Source organism: Oryx dammah, unplaced genomic scaffold (assembly GCF_014754425.2).
Source record: "Oryx dammah isolate SB20612 unplaced genomic scaffold, SCBI_Odam_1.1 HiC_scaffold_28, whole genome shotgun sequence".
In the NCBI taxonomy this organism is placed as follows: domain Eukaryota; kingdom Metazoa; phylum Chordata; class Mammalia; order Artiodactyla; family Bovidae; genus Oryx; species Oryx dammah.
The window spans coordinates 104,795,920-104,803,063 of record NW_024070212.1 but is presented as its reverse complement, the minus strand read 5'-3'; the positions used below and the strand labels follow the sequence as shown (position 1 = coordinate 104,803,063).

At 47.5% G+C, this 7,144-nt stretch overlaps 1 pseudogene; it reads left to right on the top strand.

Annotated features, from left to right (window-relative positions):
• The first annotated feature begins 5,393 nt into the window (after positions 1-5,393).
• Positions 5,394-6,877, top strand: LOC120856610 (annotated as a pseudogene).
• Positions 6,878-7,144: the final 267 nt, after the last annotated feature.

Here is a 7,144-nt window from a genome sequence, read left to right as displayed (position 1 = left end):
CAGGGTGGGGGCACACAGAGTGGCTTGTGGAATGTTAGTTCCCTGACTAGGGATGGAACCCAGGCCTGTGGCAGTGAAAGCACAAAGTCTCAGTCCCTGGACCACCAGGGAATACCCTGTGAGTTTTAAAGCCTGACAAGTTATGTTAAATAGCCCTACTCTGTCTTGTATCACATAAATACTTAGATGGATCTTGATTCCTGACAAGGAGCTCAGTCTAGCAAAGAAATGTAAGCGGGCAAGTAAAAGCTGCTGTGCCGTGTGAATGGTACAGGTAGTGGACCAAGAGAAGAGATGGAAGATGCTTCTAAGTAGCAGTAGTGGTCAGGGAAGGCTTCATTTAGGGTGGTAGTGTTGGAATGAGGTTTCAAAGGGTGAACAGGGTTCAGACAAAAGTAATTAGGACTTGAAATAAGCAAAGGCTGGGTGATGGGAAATTGTGCCGGTGTTCAGGCACATCATTCTTGTTTCAGCCAGAGTAGAAAACGCATAATAGATCTTGGGAAGAGAGCTCGAAGGTAGGTAGTAGGGGCTAGATAATGAGGAGCTTTGACTACCCGGAGTTTGACCTTTCCTGTGTAGGAATCTGAAGAGTTTGAGGGAAACTAACTGAAGTGAGTACCAGACAGAAGGGCAAATACTAAACTAGAGACAGACTAGTCACAGGCCTCTTTGTTGTCCAGTTAGAGATAACAAAGGCCTGAACATTGATGGGGGAGGATGATGAAATGAGGCTCTGGCTTTGCCTGGCTAAGAAGGGCATGGTGCATTCTCCAACAGGCACATTTTTAAAGATCCTTTTTCTTTTGGCTTGTCTTATCTATCTGTGTGTTATTTAATCCAGCCCAATTCCATAGCTGCTGCTGTTGAATCGTTCTCTTAAATCCACCTGTTATTCTTAAAGGTTCTGGTTATCTCTTGCATGGATTATTAAATTTTCCTTTCAGACTGTCCATCATGGTGCCCCTATTGTTCTGCCTGGAATTAAATCCCTTTTGACTTGACAAATGGCTGCCTCAAGTGGCAGTTGTCTTTGCTCCCTTCTTGAAGGCGGTGTTAATGTAGCCCTTTGATGAATGCTTGTTGAGTACCTACTGTGTTCTAGGCACTAGGAATATATCACTGACCTGAATAGACCAAGTCCTTGCTCTTAATGGTGCTGACATTGTGAGGCAATACAAACTAGTAAACAGTTTAATCCAAGATTTAAGTTTGAAGGAAATCAAATGGGAATGATAGAACCGGATGCCTGAACTGGGTGGCAAGAGACCTGAGGAAGTAGTTGTGTAATGCATTTATGAGTCTACATGACTCTTCCCCTATACTGAGCTGTTAGTAGCACCTTGAACTATTACCTATTGGCTCTTAAATGATGAGTGACTAATGGATTATGTGGCCACTTCTCCCCTTTGCTAGTAGTCAGACACTGCCTGAAACTCTTCCTTAACTCTCAGATAATAAGCTTTCTGCAGGTTGTCTCTTTGTAGCAAAGGTAAGAGAGGTGCAGTCCTTACCCTAGAGAGGCTCACAGTCTCTGGGCAGGAAGGTGATGAAACTTGCTTTGATGTGTTCTGTGCACCTGGACGGACTTCCCTTGTGGCTCAGATGGTAAAGTGGTCTGCCTACAATGCAGGAGACCTGGGTTCGATCCCTAGGTCGGGAAGATCCTCTGGAGAAGGAAATGGCAATCCATTCCAGTACTCTTGCCTGGAAAATCCCATGGATGGAGGAGCGTGGTAGGCTGCAGTTCATGGGGTCTCTGAGAGTCAGACACGACTGAGCGACTTCACTTTCACTTATGCACCTGGACAGAAAACAGAGTGTTTCCTGTGGAAGGCCACTCTTGTCAGCTTTCCTCCAGGTGTTTTAGTTACCCTAATCTGTACTCAGGAAGGCTGACTCACTGGTAAAGCTATGGTGAAGGTGAAGTTGCTCAGTCGTGTCTGACTCTGCAACCCCGTGGACTGTAACTTACTAGGCTTCTCTGTCCATGGGATTCTCCAGGCAAGAATACTGGAATGGATTGCCATTTCCTTCTCCAGGGGAGCTTCCCAACCCAAGGATCAAACCCAGATCTCCCGCATTAGAGGCAGACGCTTTAACCTCTGAGCCACCAGGGAAGCCCAATTTGTCTATAAAACCAGACTCTAGTGTGTTAATTCATGAGGAGAGATATGTCTGGTGCAGTAGACGGCCCCATTGGCCTTACTGTGTTTTCTGTATACTTTAGCAGCACTCAGGGATCTTAGTTCTCTGACCAGGAGTGAACTGGTTACCCTGCAGTGGAAGGCCAAGTCATAACCACTGGACTGCCAGGGAAGTCCCTTAGTGTGTTTTCATGTAATCATACCACTTAGGAAGCCTAATTAAAGTCAAGAAAAAGCTCCATGTAACAGAGCAAGGGGACTTTAATTCTAGGGATGGAATGTTGACCAACATCCAATTATGCCTCCCACAAGCCTCCCCCCTGCCGCCCCCCCTTTCTTCCCCACTTCAATGGTGAAAGTGAAGTCGTTCAGTCATGTCTGCAACCCCACGGACTGCAGCCTACCACACTCCTCCGTCCATGGAATTTTCCAGGCAAGAGTACTGGAGTGGGTTGCATTTCCTTCTCCACCTATATCTTCCCCCAAATGGCACATCTTTTGCTCTTTAAGAGTCACTCTGCTATTTTATTTCAGGTCTTGGGATCCGTTACCTTCATTTTCAGATTGCTTTGCTTATTGCTTTTAAGTTGAGTCTATCCTATAGCTCCGGGCTTGGGGGTGAGGGTTGGGGGGAACGCTTTCAAACTTTGTCTTTTCCACTTGTGCTAGGATCCTCAGACTACCCAGTTTATTCAAATCTGTTGGACAGTGGTATCAGATAAGGCCTAAAGTTCCCAATGTGCTAAACTATAGATGGCGTATCTGCAGAAAGGTAGCATTAAATGCTTTTATCAGGCTATGACTGAGGTGTGTGAACAGGAAACCCTACAGATCAAGGATCAAGGACAGAAGTCTCGTGAAATAGATCCAGGGGTCATTGTATCTGTGACTGTCCATAGCCCCAGCTCACGCAGCAGGGAGGCCAGTTTTCAGGAGAACGGGAACAGGAAGGGATTGGAGGGGGATGGTGGGGCTTCGATTAACACTGAGCCTTCCTCCTGTTCTTTGAGGATGGGAGCAAGACTCTTGGGTTAGCACAGAATGCCTAGGCCTGTTCCACCCGGCCTCTGAGCCTCAGGGTTCCCCAATAAAGAATGAACAAGGCGACAGCTCAGGCTTGTTTCTCTGTGTATAACATCTTTTGATTTCGTTGTAAAACTACAATTCCAAGAAGCAGAGGCTTGCAGAAAAAGGAAAAAAAGAGATAAACGAGAGGAATACAAGAGGTGGTAACGCGCCCCCCACCCCTTCCGCCGCCCTGCCACGGCAGAGTTGTCACTAAAAAGCCCAGGAATCCAAGCTGGCGCCCATGGTCGGCATAGCAACGGCGCAGGCGCAGTTCTGGCGTAGGATTTCTGGGAACTGTAGTTTTCCCATCTTTGGGGGCGCCCTGTCATGGACATCCTTGCACAGCCTCACCAACACCGGGGCTGAATGGAGGGGCTTGGCATATCAACAGTTAACATCTATAGTAGGAAACAGTATTCGTATAACTGGGCTGGTGGGACCTCAACAAAGCCCTCGTAAATGCTCAGGAGTTCAGGAAGATTCCACAGAAAGCTTCGTGCGATAAACGACGAGAACGGATTAGGCATTTGCCCCAGGGGACACTGGGAAGTCTGTAATGATCCTACAAAATTTGGAAGCATGAGAACAGTTCTGGATGTTTGAGAACACCAGGGTATTGAATACCGGTTGGTAAACAATGGGATCTGAGGAGTTAGAAGTGGAAAGAAATCAGATCATGGTCTTGAATGCCAAACCCAAAAATCTGGACCTTTTCTTGAATAACCTTACACAGAGCCCAAGCAATATGAATGACCCCCTTCCTCTGCATTCTCCATTTATTCATCTTTGTTTTAACCACTTGTCACGGCATTCTGTGCCTTCATCCCAAGAACTCAACAAGGGTCATGGTTGAGATAAGAGCTCAGGAAGTGTTTTCTGAATGATCAGATTTGAATCTTCAGAAAAGCAACAATAATAAGAAGAGAGGGTAAGAAGAGAGTAAGGCTGAATGTGAAAAACCATCAAAGTTCAAAATAAATTGCTTTCCCAGTCTGTAATTTTCTCTGCATCCAAGGTTCGAAATCTGGCAGCTCAAAGGCCATTTCCATGATGGGTTTTGTTTGGTCAGCACTTGAAAAACAAAAAATTAGTTGCCCGGCTTTTTACAATGAAATGTTTCACATTTAAGCAATAACAAAAAATGTCTGGCTTCTCGTGAAAAATTTGAAGAGTTGACAGTTTGGAGCCCTGATTTTTGACAGCAAGAGTGGAGCTGAGGAGCTGCTGCCCCCTTTAGCCGGGACATATGCTCTTCAGGATGCATATTCCCCACCATCCCTCTCCCCCAAACTGAGGCCAAGGATCAGTTCCCATTTATCACAATGCTTTGTTTTCATTTCCTTACAGTGAGCTAGCTCTGGCCTTGGAGGCTTTTGAACTGCCATCTTTGTACTAATCTACCCAACCTGGTATCTGAGGAGTGATTCAATGAAATTAATATTTTAGAAAGATTAGTGCAAAACAGACTGAAGTGAGGGGCCAGGAGGCAGAAAGGAAGAAATAAATTTGAAAATCTATTGAAGGAATATTTGAAAGCATTTGGCCAGTGATTAAATAATGGATGAAGCAGGAGGAAAAGGCAAAATACAGCTTCAAAGTTTACTACCTGAATGGCTGGAAAGATGCTATCACCAACATTAAATAGGAGAAGTGAAAGGGGTGGTGGTGATCACTCCCTTCCTACCTCTAGTATTTTGTAGGCAAGGGCCATGAGTTACCACTTCTATCATACTCCAGTATTGTGCTGGAAATGCATTAGGTGCCCAGGAAATTATAACTGAACTGAAACTGATCTAAGATGGGGTACATATCTGATGAGGAGGGAAGGAAAGAATTGGAATGCTGGAACAAAACCAGTACATCGTGGGACCTCAGGCATTCTCCTCAGAGTGGATGAAACTAGGGCTTGGTTGATAATGCATTTTGGAGAAAAACCTATGCAAAAGTCCTGAAGCAGAACAGGAATTTGGCATGCAGAAATGGAAGCGGGGAAGGGAGGAATCAGTATCCTTCCAAGGGAAAGAAGAAGAAAAGGGAGAGAGATTGGATCACAGGATATTCCTGGAATACACGGAAGAGCAAGCTCTCGGTCGGGGCATTAGGCGGAGTTTTGGACAATAAGCCTGGGAAGTTTGGAACACTGGACTTCTCTAACAGTTTTGAGAGCTCATCACTTAAAAGAAAAAGAAATCTGCAGTCCAGAGCCACTGCCGCCACCCCCATCTTCCCTGCCTTGGGGAGGGCATAAGGTCACTGATCCAGAAGGACTCAGAAAAGGAAAGAGGCATAGTCTCCACCACAGCACCTGCACCCACCACGCAGAGCATCAGGTGTGTGGTGGTAAGCGAGGGGGCTGTGGTCAAAACATGCTACACAAGCAACGCCTTCCCCAAGGAGTACATCCCCAGTGTTCAACAACTATATGCCCAGAGTGCAGTTGACGGGTGCCCTGTGAACCTGAACCTGTAGGAACAGCAGGCCAGGAGGAGTATGATCACCTCCGCACTCTCCTGCCCTCAGACCAACATGTTTGTCATCTGCTTCTCCATTGTCATCTGCCTTCCTATGAGAATGTGCAGCACAAGTGGCATTCAGAGGTGTGCCAACATTGCCCCGAGGTGCCCATCCTCTTGGTGGGCACCAAGAAGGACCTGACACCCTAAAGGTGCCTGAAGGAGCTGGGCCAGGTGGTGGCCCAGCAGATCCAAGCTGTGCTCGGCCCTGCAGCAGGATGGCGTCAAGGAAGTGTTTACCGAGGCTGTCCGGCAGTGCTCAACACCATGACGATCAAGCATGGGCAGTCCTGCATCCTCCTGTGACCTGGCACTCAGCTTGGAGGCTGCCCCTGACGCCCCACCGGTTGCGCCTTTGTGTCTCGGTGCCTCGTCTGCCCCCAGCTGTGCCTTAAGGACTAATTCTGGCACCCCCTTGCTTCTGGGGTCCCCAAATGTCTTTTTCCCCTTAAGGGGGACCCACAGGAAAAGGGGCTTTGGGCCCTGCCCCATTCTGCTTGGAAACACCAAGTATTCTTGAGAGCTCACCCAGGTCAAAGTCAGACCCCTCCTCCAAGAAGCCTCCCCATTTTCCCCTACTCACCAGTTGACCTAGTTTTCCACACAGATATTGCTGCCTGTCCTGGTGCCTTCTCTCCAGAGGGCTCGGCAGAACCTAACCTCCCCCTCACTGCTCTTCAAATTGCTCCGCCCTCAAGATGCTCTCTCTTCCACAGGGAAGAAGCCACTGAATCCTAGTAAGATGAATGTGCCCTAACCTACCCCCATGTCCCTAGGCCTCATGCACCTGCTGACTGACTCGGTCCCACCCACATCGGGCTCCTGGGCCCCCTCTACCCGCATCTGCATCAACAAACCCTTCTGTCTCCAGTGAATTTGGGGCTCCTGCTGTAATCAAGGGGAACCTCTGGAGTTTCGGAAACAGAGGGGCATGGTCTCTGACGACTCTCCAGAATCCGCAAACTTTAAAAACTGAGACACAAAGAACTGCGATTGTCTTAGAGTGCCTTCCACGTGCTAGGAAACGCCTCAGTGGTTTGGTGGCGGTTTACTCGCTGAATCCTCTCCGACTCTTGAGACTCTATGGGCTGTAACTAGCCAGGCTCCTCTGTCCATGGAATTCTTCAGGCAAGAATATTGGAGTGGGTTGCCATAGAGGATCTTCCTGACCCAGGGATCGAACCCTCTCCTCTTACATCTCCTGCATTGGCAGGCGGGTTCTTTACCACTAGGGCAACCTGGGAAACCCAGTGCTTTAAAAGAACTCATTTAATCCCCCAAGCAACCCTATACACTGTATTATTATCTTTTAAGATTATTTTTATCTTAGATGAAACAGAAACATAGTGAGGTTAAGAAATTTTGCCAGGTGACACAGAAGTGGCGGAGCAAGAACTGGAACCCACTCTGGGTGTG